A 13,793-nucleotide genomic window follows, 5' to 3' on the forward strand; every position below is an offset into this window, starting at 1 on the left:
GGCTATGTAGTTCTCCGGCTGTGATCGAGGGGTCTAGGGCACCGTAGGAACCCCCACGGCTACTGCTAGTTGTTGTTGATAGGTTCAGGGGTCTGTAATCCGATAGCTGCCAACTTCTCTGATTTTCTGGACTTAGCTAGTATTTCTGTTTTTGCCTCCTACGGTGACTCATTCATAACAGCATCATTAAATCTGAAGACTACCAAAGGATTTTGGGTCGCAATGTAGAGCCCAGTGTTAGAAAGCTGGGTTTGCATCTTAGGTCATGGGTCTTCCAGCAGGACAATGACCTCAAGAAGCACCCAGAAATGGATGGAAACAAAGAGCTGGAGAGGTCTGAAGGGGTCAGCAATGGGTCTGGATCTAAATCCAATTGAACACCAGTGGAGAGATCTTAACATTGCTGTTGGGCAAAGGCGCCTTCAAATATGAGAGACCTGGAGCACTTTGTAAAAGCAGAGTGGTCCAAAACTCCAGTTGAGATGTGTAAGAATCTTGCAAGAAGCTTATTGATGGTTATAGGAATTGATTATTGCAGTAATTTATTCCAAAGGGTGTGCAACCAAATATTAAATTAATGGTGCCAAGAATTTTGTCCGGCCCGTTTTTGAGGTTTTGGGTGAAATTATGTTTGCTTTTTTCTCTGTTTTTTATTGTTCCAATACATACAAAAGAAATAAACATGTGTATAACAAAACAGGTGTAATTGCAATAATTTTCTGGGAGTAATAATTCATTTTCTGGAACAATTTCAAGGGTGCCAACACTTTCGGCCATGACTTCAATATATGTTGATGCTACTGCGCAGATGCCGCTGGCGCCATTTTGATGGAGACAATTTTTTTTTCCCTCTAGCAAGATGGCGCCGGCAATGCCTGCACAGTAGCATCTATTGGATCGGATCAATCGGATTTTGAGAGAATTGTTTTTTTTCTGAATAAATTTATATCAGCAAATAAAATGATTAAATGCATATTATACATGCGATCATGCTGCAGCGCAGGCAACGGCGCCTGCCTAATGAATGTGACTTTTTTTTTTCAATATATATTATATTCAGTATGCAAAATAGAAGGCAGGTTACTGAGGGATCAGTAACCTGTCATAAGCCCATACAGATACATATGTAAACAGGGCACCACAGAAGCTCCATCCACAGCACAGGCTGCCCGGAGCGCAAGCATATTATTAACTGAAAATAAAGATTAAACAACAACCACAAGACAGATTTCATCAACCGAGGTATCATTTTAGTCAGTATAATGGCACCAACCTGACGCTATCTCAAGGTTACTGTGCACAGGTTCCCTTTAACAAGAGGGAGGAAATGGTTGAGGAAGTAAAGGTTGTCAGAAATTTAAGAGGCAGCAATCATGCTATCTTCAAATTTTGGATTACAAGAGGAGGAAGACCAGTGAGGACTCAGATTTTAAGGTTGGACTTCAGATTTTAATGGACTCAAAAAGAGGATAGGAAAGGTCTAATAGCTGGATGTTCTAAAGGACAAACATGTACAAGAAGGATGGGTTTATTATGATAAATTAAATTCTCACTGCACAATCAGTAACCATCCGAAAGAAGAAAGAATTGGAAGCATTTATAGAGACCAGGATGGATGAACACAGAACTTAAACACCAGTTAAAAAAAGGAAAAACATAAATGTATATTAAATGGAAAGAGGGGGCATATCTAAAGAACAATATAATGCTCTCTGCAGGGAATGCAGGGCAAGAGTTAGAAGAGCTAAAGCCAGTAATGAAGTGAGGCTTGCAAGGGACACAAAAAGCAATAAAAAAGTGTTTTTTGGGTATGTCAAAAGCAAAAGAAGAACCAAAGATGCTATAGGATTTTTACAAGATTAAAAGGATGAAGTGGTCAAAAATGATGTTGAGAAGCCTGAACTTTTCATTTCCTATTTTGCATCTGTGTTCTCTAAGAAAGCAATTGTAACATCAACTGACCTTCAACGGGGCCATCGAAGGAATAAAAGAATCCACACTATCTATAAACAGAGAGATGGTGAGGGAACACTTAGCTAATTGTAATTATTTTCAATTTCCTCATCTAGATGAATTACATCCTAGGGTACTGACAGTTAGCTGAGGAAATTGCAGAACCACTAGCCAGAGTCTTTGAAAAATCATAGAGGACAGGAGAAGACCCAGAAGATTGGAGAAAGGCAAATATTGTCCATATCTTCATAAAAGAAAAGAAGATAGAGCCAGGAAATTACAGGCCAGTGAACCTTACTTCTACACCAGGAAAGATCTTTGAACAAATTATTAAACAGCATGTATGTCAGTACTTGGATAAGAATACAGTAATGAACCAGAGCCAGCATGGGTTTGTAGCAAACAAGTCATGCCAGACTAATCTAATTTCTTTCTATGATGGAATCACTGACTGGGTGGATCAGGGAAATGAGGTAGATATATTATATCTCAACTTCAGCAAAGCATTTGATGAAGTATCTCATACTATTCTTATAGAAAAAATGACCAAGTATAGGATTGACAAGGTTACGGTTAGGTAGATTCATAACTGCCTCAGTGATCGTACTCAAAGAGTGGTAATAAATGGTTGCAGATACAACTGGAAGAGTGTTTCAAGTGGAGTACCACAAGTCTCTGTCCTGGCCCCAGTGTTGTTCAACATGTTATAAATGAACTAGATAAGGGAAATGAAGGTAAACTAATCAAATTTGCAGACAATGCAAAGACAGGAGGGATAGCTAACTCTAGATAAGCTTGAAAAATAGGCAGCGACCAATAGAATGGTATTTAACAGGAAGGAATGCAAGATTCTACATTTGGGGAAAAAAACACTTAAAATAATATCTACAGAATAGGAGGACTAGAACTTAGCAACAGAATATGTGAAAAAGATTTGGTATACCTATATGTCACAGACTGCACATGAGTCAAGAGTAAGATGCAGCAGCAAAAAAGGCAAAAGTTCTAGGATGTATTAAGAGAAGCATAGTCTAGATCACATGAAGTAATTCTCCACCTCTACTTCTCCTTGGTCAGACCTCATCTGGAATACACACAGTTCTGGGCACCACATTTTAAAAAATACATTGAAAAACTGGAGCAAGTTCAGAGAAGAGCAACCAGGATGGTGAGCGGACTGCAAAGTATGTCCTGCAAGAAATGGCTTATTTTGCAAATAAGAAGGATAAGATGAGACTTAATAGCTGCCTACAAATATCTGAAGGGATGTGACTGTGTAGAAGGATCATCCTTATTCTCATTTGTACATGGAAACACGAGAAGTAATGGGATGAAACTGAAAGGGAGAAGATACAGATTAGATATTAGAAAACTTTTTGACAGTGCGGGTGGTCAATGAGTGGAACAGGCTGCCACAAGAGGTAGCGTATTTTCCTTCAATGGAAGTCTTCAAACCGAGGCTGGACAGACATCTGTCTGAGATGTTTTCGTGAATCCTGCATTGAACACCATGATCCTGGAAGTCCCTTGTAAGGCTGGAGTCACACTAGCATGGCATGCGAGAGCATCGGATGCGATATGCAAATGACCCTTGGCTCCTGCTCTGCTGCGAGCATGAGCCAAGTGTCATTCTACTGTGATCCGATCCTCTCGCATAGAGAGGATCGGAGCACAGCTGCGGACGAGGTGAAGAAAGTAATTTCTCCATTGTAAGCATTGATCCACTCCCGCCTGGATTACTGCAACGCTCTATTAATTGGCCTCCCCGTCACTCGACTATCTGCTCTCCAGTCCATACTTAATGCAGCAGCCAGGATCATCCATCTGGCTAATCGGTACTCGGACGCGTCCACTCTTCGTCAGTCATTACACTCGCTGCCCATTCATTATAGGATCCAATTCAAAGTACTTGTTCTCACCCACAAAGCTCTCCACGGTGCGGCACCCCCCTACATCTCCTCCCTCATTTCTGTCTATCGGCCTAACCGATCGTGCGCTCTGCAAATGACTATCAACTAACCTCTGCACTAATCCGTACCTCCCATTCCCGAATCCAAGACTTCTCCCTTGCGGCCCCTATCCTCTGGAATGCTCTACCCCAAGAAATTAGGACTAACAACAATTTGCATAGTTTTAGGCGTTCCCTCAAAACACATTTGTTCAGAGCGGCCTATCACGTTCACTAATCAAAGTCATTCTATGTGTAAGTGTGCGTGTATAGCCCATTCACTATCTCCATCCATCCTTCACTCCCTCAAGATGGCTGGACCTTCATTGTAAATATACCATTGTAAATACACACCTGTACTCTGTATCTCCCCCACCTCATTGTAGATTGTAAGCTCTCACGAGCAGGGTCGTCTTATTTTGTCTTATTTTGCTTTAATTATTGTATTATTAACGTTGCTACTTATGACTTGTGTTTTGAAACTGTTAAACTGTAAAGCGCTGCGGAATATGTTAGCGCTATATAAATAAAGATTATTATTATTATTTCTCCATCAGAGAAATCAGAGTGCTATGCATTATGTCACTTGCACCCATAGACTTATATAGGTGTGATAGACTTACATAGGTGTGATAGGTGTGATAGACTTATATAGGTGTGAGTGAGCCGAGACTTGACCGAGTCTCGGTGTGAATCACAACATGCTGCGATTGTTCTCACATACCGATTCAGCATGAGAAAATTGCAGATGTGGACTGCCCCATAGAGTAACACTGGGCCGAGTGCTATGTGATGTTTTATTGCATAACACTCGGCCGTATTGAACAGTAGTGTGACTCCGGCCTAAATCTTACATTCTATGACTAGTCCATTCAGTTCACAGTAATTAACGCAGTGATCTCATCAGATCCAGGCACAGAGCTGCGGCCGTGACTATATCCAGCAGTGAGTATAAGTTACTAGACGAAATCACCACCGCAGTGCTGGTGCCCAGAGCTCAATGGTAATTACTTAACGGCTTAGGACAGATCACAGTAAATACATGTGACATATGGAAATTGTAACCCATTGTAAAATGTTTAGCTACAAAAAAATGGTGCCTGGCTTCCCCCTGTTGTGACCAGTTGATATGGCCACAGAATAGGAGATGGGGTCAGATGCCGACCACAGTCAGCTATGGCCTAGGACTGCTGTATCTGTGTTGTGCAAGTGTCTTTCTCTTCCACTTACACGACAGCAAATAAAAATGGCAACCACCAGTGGCTGAATTAAAAACTTATAAAAAAAATTGCAGTATTTAATGTTTTTCACTAATTATGGTAAAACTTTTAAGTCAAAACATTGAAAACTTTTTTTTTTTACATACAGTTAGGTCTATATATATTTGGACAGAGACAACATTTTTCTAATTTTGGTTCTAGACATTACCACAATGAATTTTAACAGAGTACGCTCTGTGCACACCGGGTGACGTTCTACCCGCGTGCGATATACCGCCATATTGTGTGTCTGCCATTATCTAGCAGCGGTGTAACAACTACTGCATGGTGGACCTCGGGCGGCGAACGCACTTATTTATTTATTAGTGCGTTCCGCCTTCCCTAACACTGGCAGAGCATCAAAAAGGAGGAAACACAGTGTCTGGTGATGTCCATGAGTTCAAGACTTCAGGCAGTCATTGCCAACAAAGGGTTTTCAACCAAGTACTAGAAATGAACATTTTATTTACAATTTTTTTTATCTGTCCAATTACTTTTGGTCCCTTTAAATAGCACATGTTAAGGAGCTGAAACTCCTAAACCCTTCATCCAATTTTAATGTGGATACCCTCAAATGAAAGCTGAAAGTCTGAACTTTAACTGCATCTGAATTGTTTTGTTTAAAATTCATTGTGGTAATGTCTAGAACCAAAATTAGAAAAATGTTGTCTCTGTCCAAATATATATGGACCTAACTGTACCGGTATTTCCTTTAAGCCGTTGAAAGTCTGGCAGCGACTCAAAGAGAACACAGGAGTGCTCAGCCAAGCATTCCTGTGTCTGGGACAGTCTCATTGACCGACGACTGTCTAATGTGTATGGGGACCTTAAAAATAAGACATGTTGTTCAAGACAGATTTGATCCTATGGATCATCTATAGCAGGGGTGGGGAACCTTAGGCCCGCGGGCCGTTTACGGCCCTCGATGACCTTTCATCCGGCTCTCGGGCAGATTCCCAAGCACTACAGTGCTTGGGCTGGCAGATGTACTTTGCCTGCCCATTAATTTCTTCTTGCTCCTTGAGCATGCGCACCCAGTGCTCACTACTGAACGCTGAGGTGCATGCATTGAAAGATTATGTCCTGACACCAGTGCTAGGATGAAATTTGTGGGCAGAGTTAACGCACAAGGCCCGAAGGCAGAAAAAAAAATTCGCCACCACTGATTTATAGTATTCTATTGATACTTATCAACTAGAATATATTTTATACACTTTAGATATAATCCAGGTAAATGAAAGGAAACAAATTAATATATTTAATGATGGACATAGATAGATTTAACTTCTGTATTAGCAAGTTAGAGGAAATCTCCTTGGCCTTCAAAGTGTTTCTAGACATAGATACTCTACATGGTTTACCACTCAAGTGGTTCCTATCGTGAATTTCTACGGGCACTTTTCTCTATGTGTAGTAACGCTGATAAGTAACCCCAGGTATCTGCTACAGAAACCTAAAAATAAAGAACACTCTACACTACTGTCCACCTAAGGCCATCAATTGTGCTCATGTATGGAAACATTTACTAAGAGATTTATGACACAAAGCTCTGGAGGAACGTGTATAATGGCAATACGTGAGTGAGCGTCAAATTATTAGCTTCGGGTATTAACAGAGTTTTGATTTACGCAGCTGAATGTAACATTATGAGATTTATGAGACTTATAGGAATCAGCTTGCCCATACTGTCTATTCTTGCTCTGGGGCTCTGTAGATAATCAGTTGCAATGGGCCCTAGTTTTTAGAAGCCCATAGGCTACATTGTGTAGTTGCTCACTTATAACTGTATTATGATTGCACGGTGATGTGCTTAGGCTAAAAATAATTATTCAACTATTCTAATGGACATTTGGTTTTCATATTCTACCTTACGGTGCACCTAAAATATGTATGCCTGACATACTGCAGACATGAACTTTTGCCCCATTGCATTGTCTCCTGATACTTCCCCATAGTGTGCATAAAACATGAGGTCTATCCAGCCACAGCGTTAATCCATGTAAAGATGAAGATGTAAAGATCCTTGACAAAAGTGTTTCAGGCACACATCTTAAAAATTTATTTCAGGTTTTTCATTCAGTCCCATCAGCATGCAGGTGTATAAAAACCCGGCCCCTAGCCTTGTCGACTGCCTTCGCTAACAATGAGAATGGCTCATCCTTAAGAGCTCACCCATACCAGCGTGGTTCTGTAATAGGATGCTATTGTGGCATCCCAGGAGTCTGGTTGCCACAGTGGCATTGCCTCCCTCACAGGGGGTGATGTCATGCCTGGAAGCAAGGAGGAGTTCCCTGGTCAGGTAACATCAGCATTCAACACTTTTCCTGACTCCAGACCAGAAGGGAGAGCTCAAAACCCGGTTTTAGGGGAGCTTCTCTGTTAGTTCTGAACTGAAGGTGGGGTTAGGCAGTCAGTGGTGGGGACTAGAAGAGTGAGGAGCTTGTCCCCAAACTAGAGTTGTAGTCTGAGTCAGAGAAGAGTTATAGAGGAAGAGAGAAGTCTGGAAAAAGCTGGGGAGTGGAGCTGTGACCAAGCTCACCCCAGAACAGAGCGCTAAAACTGGACACCGAAGTCCGTGGCTGCTCGGGTACAATAGTCCCAGCAGCTAAATTCAGAGGGCAGGGAACTGCAGGTCCTCTAGCCCATCACTAGGGGCACAGCAGCATATCAGAGCTCAGAGCCGCCACAAAGGAGCGACACCTGCAATAGGCTCCAGCTGCCTACTAGACGGGCAAGTACTAGGACAATAAGGAACAGAGGCTCAAGCATAGCTTTAAGCAGCAAGGACCTCTGAGGACAGCTCAGCAAGGAGGCCTCCAACTGTGTCTGGCTTAGAGGACCCTAAATTGCTTCCAGGCTGTTTGAAACTCCATTTCCATCTGTTAGCAGTGCCCCGGTCTGCATTCCAAACCATCAAGTAAAGGTAAAGGAAACTACAGTTCATGTGTCTGCAGTTATTCATTATTCCCTCAGTCCTGCACCCCAATGTCACTATCCTTTATAAGAACTATAACTGCCCTGGGGCCTAGCTCTACCCGTGGAGAGCTGTAACAACTCTGCTGCATCACCAACAGCCCCAGTGGTCTCCTTAGGCAGCGTCGGCCATCCCCTTATTGCCGAACACCACAGGTGGTGTCACAAGTTTATATCCTATAAACTTTCCTCCTCATTTATTTTACTGGATGCCCAGGGCCATGGACCGGGTCACTGCCGCCGCGACATTCCCTGAAGGATCGGCCCAGTACCGAGTACCCCACGGCCTTGTGGGGTGTGCCACTATCACTGTAACAAGTCTATTTATCAGACTTCTTCCCTCCTACTTATTCCATTATGCATGATCTGTGGTATGATTGAAAAGTAGAAGGAACTACAGCAACTCAACCACAGTTAGAGTATGTTCACCGAGTTACTAAAAGTCACCAACGCTCTTTTATCTCCATACCTGCAGAGTCCAAACCTCCTCTGGTATTAACATCAGCACAAACACTGTGCACATTGAGCTTCATGGCTAGAGTTTCCATGGCCAAGCAGCTGCCTGCAGCCTTACATCACCAAGGACAATATCAAGCATCAGAGTGATGTAAATCTGCCATTACAGGATTCTTGAGCAGTGGAAACATGTTCTATGGAGTGACCGATCACATGCCTCAATCGGGCCGTCTGATGGACAAGTTTGGGTTTGGTGAATGCCTGGTGAGCGTTACCTGCCTCACTACATTGTGCCAGCTGTAAAATTTGTTGTAGGAGGAATTATGTTATAGGGTTGTTTTTTGGAGATTGACATCAAGAGATTTAAATCTTAATGCTTCAGCATACCATGACAATTGTATGCATCCAACTCCGTGGAACAGCTTGGGGAAGGATTTTTTCTGTTCCAGCATGACTGTGCCCTAGTGCACAATGCAAGGTCTATAGAGACACAGTTGGGGGAGTTTGGCGTGGAAGAACTTGACTGGTCACACAAAGTCTTGATCTCAACCACATTGAGGACCTTTGAGATGAACTAGAATGAAGATTGTGAACCAGGACCTTTAATCCAACATCAGTGTCTGCCCTCACAAAAGCTTTTCTGGATGCCGACATCTCCAAATTCTTCTAGGAAACTTTTCCAGAGGAGTGGAAATAGTTATAGCTGAAAAGGGCGGACCTTCTCCATAGTAATGCCTATTGATTTAGAAAGAGATATTGAGTATAATTCATCTGTGTCCAAATACTTAAATAATATAGTGTATGCCCATGAGATGAATGTGCACCATGGCTGGAGGAGGAAGGGGTGGGGAAAACAGGTGCAGGCATTTGGGTTTGGCCTGATTTATAACACTACTTTTTGATCTCCTCAACTGCATGGCATGTAAAGGAACAAGGGAGGTTTTGTGGAGAAGGCAAGAGTCTGAGAGCTGATGGAGGGATTTGATAGTAGATGTTGTTATCCTATACTTCACAGGAAGTCAAAAACTGCCTGTCTGCCTACACATGAGGTCTTGTAGTGGACTGGTAGTCAAACTCAAACCAAAAGGGGTTCAAAATGCATAGCTGCAACTGAGATCAGATGAAACAAATTACATAGCCGAAATATTGGTGAGTTTGGGTGCTATTTTTCCGTGCTACAGTTTTTCACTCCCACAAAAAGGGCTTGCCCATTACTCTTTGAATTAGACCCAACAGTGCAGTAAGACTTTCATGATCACATTATTTATATGTATCTCATTTTTGCATGTCTTACTGTACCATCAAGGATGTCAAACACATCCATTATCCTACGATGCCATTTTACTTAAGTTGTGGCTTAACGTTTGTTTATTTGATTTTTCTCTTGTAGATTCTGAGCCTGTTCTTCAAAAATCTTCTCTCCATGTCTCCTGGAACCAAGTGTAGCATCCAGACAACTGGAGGTAGGGTACAATACTAATGATCTACAGGTTTATGTTTTTTTGAAATGTATTGCATAAGCTCATACTATATTTACTTATTATTTTTTATGCTCACTTATATAACGCCAACATATAGCACAGAGCTTTACAGATATTGTTATCGCTGTCCCCATTGAGGCTCAAAATTTAAATTCCCTATCAGTATGTGTTTGGAGTGTGGAAGGAAACCAGGGAATCCAGAGGAAACCCACACAAACATACCTTTTGGTAGGATTTGAACCCAGAGCGACAAAGCAAAAGTTCTAACCACTGAGCCACTATACTGTCAACTATCGGTCCAAGACAAACCATAGCCAATGTATTTAGCAAGAGTGTCTTTGGAGGAAGTGTGCAGACACTGAAGTCTATTATAGGATAGCTAAACTGTAAAAAAAAAAAAAAAGTTTAGATACGTTATGGCCTGTTTTTTAATTTGTTTGATAAGTGTTGATCTGGTCACTGAGACACCCACTGAAAGCTCAAGAAAAGTGTCCAGCTTATCCTCAAGCATACACAAAGCAGTCTACTGCTTAGTAGAAAGGCTGGCCATACACATTAGATCGGCCATATGATGCTTTGGCTGGTCATTTGACCGACAACCGTCTCAGCTGAGTACTCCATATACAGAAGAGTGACTGCTCGGCTGAGCATTGCTGTGTTAGGCCTCTTTCACACTTCAGTTTTTTACAATCAGTCACAATCTGCCAGGTTTTGAAAAAAACGGATCCGCAATTTTCTTTTGAGGATCCGTTTTTTTCCCCATTCACTTCCATTATTGGCGGATTGTGACGGATTGCCGTCCGTTGCATCCGTTTTTTTTGCGCATCCGCCAAAAGTTCCTGTCCGTTACCATCCTCAAAGATTTCAAAACGGAGCTTGCAACGTTTTTTTCTGTGGCGGATCCTCCAGACACTCATTTAACCCGAAATTCTTTCTGGGTGCCGGACAAAAAATTTTCTCTCTCTCTCTCTCTCTCTCTCCTGCGATTCCTTTAAAATTCTTCATTTGTCGGATCCGTCAAAAAAACGGACGGGTGCCATCCGTTGTCATCAGTACTAAAACGCATCCGCCATCCGTCCTTTTGGCGGATTTTGACTGATGCAAAAAACTGAAGTGTGAAAGAGGCATTACCCCCACATGAGAAAGCTGCCTACTGACATGTTGGCTTATCTCCAGGAGAACAATGTGATTGGCATTCTGAAATTGAACATGCACGATAGACATCTCTCCTGACCACCAGTCGACCGGTGCCTATATACACGTTATACCTTCTGCCGAACCCGATAATATCATCTAATGTGTATGAGGGCCTAAAGTCTCTTGGTGTATTGCTCTGCTCAAACTCAAGGATAAACTGATCTCTTCTAAGATTGACAACATCATTTAACATGTTAATTGCTGTGGGCGGATTGTGATTCCACCAGCAGCTGTTGGGGCACATGAGAGCAGATCAGATCTGCTGTCATGTGCCTGAAAACATTCGGGCTCAGCGCCGGAGCCCGCATCTAATGCCAGTACACGACCTATGATGTACCTGTACGTCATAGGTTAAGAAGGAGTTAAGCAACAGCTAAAAAGGTACACAGCCATAGATGGTATTATATGTTTAAGATGCCCAAAGTTCCGAAAGAAAGGCACATGGCGTCAGATACAGGAAGCAGCACATATGAGACGAGATAAGCAGCGAGTCAGTGAGTGCAGTCAGAGCCTATCCTGTTATCCAAGCTGACACAACAGAGTTTTCGCCATCCCTCTGGGGTGTCATTCCCCAGAGGACCCCAAAATCCCTGCTCCATCTAACCTTCATTATTTTGTAAGATGTCTATATTAGCAGCCATGTTATGGGATACTACCCTTCGGTCCTGTACTTCTCCTGCGTCCACAGTGTACAGTTTTCATTAGGATAAGTGAGCTCTGGAGGACTAGGGAATTCGTTCTGACCCTCAGGTGTTAATCCTTAGGCTATCCTACTTATTTTCTTCAGGTTTGTCAATCACCATAAGGCCCACTGGAACGGGGGAATAACTCCCCTACAAGTTTTCCGGCTGTTCGCTGACTATCCTAGCTCATCTCCAAGTCTATTCTAAAATTGCCGAATTCTCTACATTATAAAAATAATATTGTAATGCCCCAACTCTGGGGTATTACATGTGTCTGAGGTGAGAAAATCCTTTTATATATGTATCCCCCTGAGCGGATATACTGCGTACGTGGGTTTTCTGAAGAAATACAATTTGCATTGAACACCTATCTAGGTACATTGTGATGAAATGTCTAATATAATTCTTCTTTTTCGCTATTACTTCATTATATTGTACAAACTGCTTTATACCAGTCATTTACCATTACCCTCTTATGTTATTAGATAAAACTGTATCATTACTAAGACTGACGAGAGTGATTGGGACTTGTATTCTGTGCGGATTTCCAATTCATGACATCACCCCTGCATTGCTACAAAATACCAGTGATTATCTGTCCGCTGTCTCTATCATTTCCTCCCTCTTTCTAAAACTAAATCTGTTGAAAACTGAACTCCTTGTGTTTCCTCCCTCTACCCAATATTCCATTTCCGTGAGTGGTTCTACAATAACTCCAAAACAGCCCGAAACAGCACACTCATTGGCTTGGGGTTATATTTGACTCAGATCTTTTCTTCACTCCCCACACCTGATCACTCGCTCATGTCACCTACACCCCAAAAACACTTTTAGAATTCAAACTTATCTTTCCTTTGACTCTGCAAAAAATTTTACTGTTCCTCCTATTCATCCTTGTCTGGACTATTGTAACTCTCTACTAATCGGTCTTCCTCTTGCTAAACTCTCCCTTCTCCAACCACTACACCGATGACTCTACCCTGTGCCAGCCATTCCACTGGTTGCCCATCTACAACAGAGAACAACAGAATCGTGTCACTCTCACCCACAAAGCTCTCCAAAATTCTACACAGCTCTACAACTCTCCCCTCAACTCTAAAACCAAAACAAAACCACATAAACAACATTTTCCCAAACTGGTATAATTAATATAAATAAATATTTTATTAAGGACACCAAACATGACACATTAAAAATCACAATACAAGACAATACTAAAAAAGTAAGTGAGGGGTGGTGGGGACGGCACGCACAACATGAATCCTGGTTAGTACTTGAAATGTTTATCTCCATTGAGGTATATGTGGTTAATAATTAAATTCAGAGCACCTTATTGGGAAATAACTTATTTATATGCACTGCACTTTGTTATATATAGTTTCCCCTCTCTTTATCCCCTTTATAACCACAAATTAATGGAGAAAAAATATATTTTTATTTTATAGAAATCATGTTATAGACTTTATCATGTTTTCAGTAGACTGTGTGTGCTGACCCACCTCCCTTGCTTTGCTAGTATTGTCTTGTATTGTAGTTTTTAATGTGTCATGTTTGATGCTTAGTGTCCTTAATAAAATATATATTTATATTAATTATACCAGTTTTGGAAAATTTTGTTTTATGTGGTTTTGTTTTGGTTTTATAGTATTTTTGTCCACATGAATTTGTATTGTATAAGTTTGTTTATACTCCTATTTTTTGGTTTAAGACTTCCCTCAACTCTTTCTATCACCCTACCCGTGCCCTCCATTCCACTAATGACCTTAGACTAACATCCTCAATAATCCGAACCTGCCACTCCTGTCTCCGAAACATCTCGCGTTCTGCGCCACTTCTCTGGAAT

General features: G+C 41.7%; 1 protein-coding gene across 3 annotated transcripts in view; it reads left to right on the forward strand.

Annotated features, from left to right (window-relative positions):
• Nucleotides 1-13,793, forward strand: part of GHR (growth hormone receptor) — a 489,978-nt gene that overhangs the window by 136,807 nt on the left and 339,378 nt on the right. For all 3 annotated transcript variants that reach the window (XM_073584315.1, XM_073584318.1, XM_073584314.1), the window contains one exon: nucleotides 9,980-10,052. The gene's annotated coding sequence lies outside the window, so the exon portion shown is untranslated. The remainder of the gene's footprint in view (nucleotides 1-9,979; nucleotides 10,053-13,793) is intronic.

The sequence above is a fragment of the Dendrobates tinctorius genome, unplaced genomic scaffold, assembly GCF_039654945.1.
Source record: "Dendrobates tinctorius isolate UK_male_01 unplaced genomic scaffold, ASM3965494v1 ptg000083l, whole genome shotgun sequence".
Taxonomy (NCBI): domain Eukaryota; kingdom Metazoa; phylum Chordata; class Amphibia; order Anura; family Dendrobatidae; genus Dendrobates; species Dendrobates tinctorius.